We start from the raw sequence: 2307 nt of genomic DNA, 5'->3' as shown, positions 1-2307 counted from the left end.
GCGCATACATAAACAGACATGACCCATAAACAGACCTGTACACACACACACAGAAACACACACACACCCTTACACACACACACACACACAAGCGCATGCATAAACAGACATGCACACACAAACACACACACTCACACACAACCGTATGCACACACACACACACACACACACGTACACAAACGTACACACACTCATACAAACACAAACAAAGAGAAAACACCCCCGATCCATTTGGATTTCATTTCAGACCGCTCTGCCAGCTGTGACCGGCTATTACGCTCGTGAGGATTGGCGGTCGTCCGACACACCACGCGATGCAGCCTGGAGAACTCAATGCAGTTTAACAGCACCCACGGTGATCCTAACCCCACCGCACCAGATGTTAATAATCTGTCTCCCCCCGGCAGCACGTCCGCCACTGCAGGGAGACCAGACAACCCATAAGGAGGGTCCGCATTGATTTCCGATCGATCAAACCCGTTCTGCGTTCGTCTGGATCTTAAGGTGTATCCCATTTCCTCCCGTTTGTAGTTTTAGTTTCTGTGGAAATTAGAGCGGGAGGAGGGGGGGGGGGGGGGGGGGGGGGGGGGGGGGGGGGTGTGTGGGGTGCGGGGGTGTTTATCTGGTCACATTTACGACCGACTGAGTGGGGGTTGTCAAAATAATTTTTTTCCTTGAGATCCTCTGTGGTGCAGTGGGCTGGCTGTGTGCAGCCTGGTGAACCGCCAAGTGAGAGGAATACGAGGAGCATGTGATGGTTACACACGCCGTCAATCAACGGGCGGCATCCGCTTCTTAATAATTGGCCGCTATGATTGAATGTTTTTTTTCAAAAAACAAAAAACCTTTGATGAGGCTTTGCCTCGAGCTGCAGTCAGAAGCAGCTGTAAATGACATCAGGCAACACACACACACACAAATGCATTAGTGATCCGCCAATGGTGCGCGATAATGTGTGTGTGTGTGTGTGCGTGTATGTGTTTGTCTGCGTGTGTTCACAGACACCCATCATTGTATGCAATGCATACGTGCATGCAACAAACATGCACGTATGCGATGCATACAATGATGGGTGTTTGTATTCAACCCGAAAAAATGATTTGCTGTGAAATCTGGCCCCTGATAGGCGAGCGAGAAAGAGAGGAAGGTGGCGGCGGAATAACGTTGACGGTAGAGGTGAAAACACAAGGTCATTGGCAAAAAGGCTTCAACGGCTCGGACGACGAGGTACCACAGAGAGAGAGAGAGAGAGAGAGAGAGAGAGAGAGAGAGAGAGAGAGATGGAAGCAGAGCGGTGGGGGATGGAAGGGGGGGAGTGAGAGATGCTGAGAGAAAAAGACGGGGTATTCATAGTAGCAGCAGTATTTATAGCTGGCCGGAGGAGAGGAGAGGAGAGAGAGAGGGGGGGGAGTGGCTTGTGCCACCACACTGCCTCAGAGAGAGAGAGCGAGAGAGAGAGAGCGAGGGAGAGGGAGATACAGAGCGTAGAGGAGGGAAACGCAAGAGGGAGGGCTGTTTTCAAGTGTATGCGTGCATGTGCACGCGAGTGTGTGTGTGTGTGTTTGTGCGCGCTCGTGCACAGTCGTCACGGACCGAGCGAGAGAGCGAGAGCGAGAGCGAGAGGGAGATCACACCGAGCTAAGGGGAATCTGTCAGATTCACACAGCGCTCCTCAGTGTGTGTGTGTGTGTGAGTGAGTGGTGCGTGCGCGCGTGTTTGCGTTGAGGTAACACAGACGGAGACACACAGAGACAGAGAGACCGTTGGAGGGGAAGAGAAGGAGAGGAGAAGGAACCCTGCCGTCCGACAGCACTGAGGTACCCACAGCTGTCCTTGTTGTTTAGGAATACCACGGGAACCTGTTTCTTTTCCCGTGTGTGTGTGTCTGTGTGTATGCGTGTCTAATAGTGCTTCTGACAACCGGCGTGAAAATGACCAGTGTGTGTGTGTGTGTGTGTGTGTGTGTGCATGTGTCTGTGTGTACTCATTTCTAATTATCTAAGCAGTATGTGTGTGTGTAAGGTAAGGGAAGAAGAAAAACAGGGTTGTGATGTCTGTGTTGCCCACTGCCAGAGACATCAATTATGTAATGTGTGCGTTGACCATTCCTAAGCTCGCTCTGGCGTGCACGAGCAAGTGTGTCTTTATATCTATGTGCATGTGCATGTGCAGATTAGACCCGCGTAATTACTGTTTTACAAGCGTTTAGCTCTGTGTGTGTGTGTGTGTGTGTGTGTGTTGTGTGTGTGTGTGTGTGTGTGTGTGTGTGTGTGTGTGTGTGTGTGTGTGTGTGTGTGCCTGGGTGTT

The sequence above is a fragment of the Gadus macrocephalus genome, chromosome 1, assembly GCF_031168955.1.
Source record: "Gadus macrocephalus chromosome 1, ASM3116895v1".
In the NCBI taxonomy this organism is placed as follows: domain Eukaryota; kingdom Metazoa; phylum Chordata; class Actinopteri; order Gadiformes; family Gadidae; genus Gadus; species Gadus macrocephalus.
Note: the sequence above shows the minus strand (reverse complement) of the source record.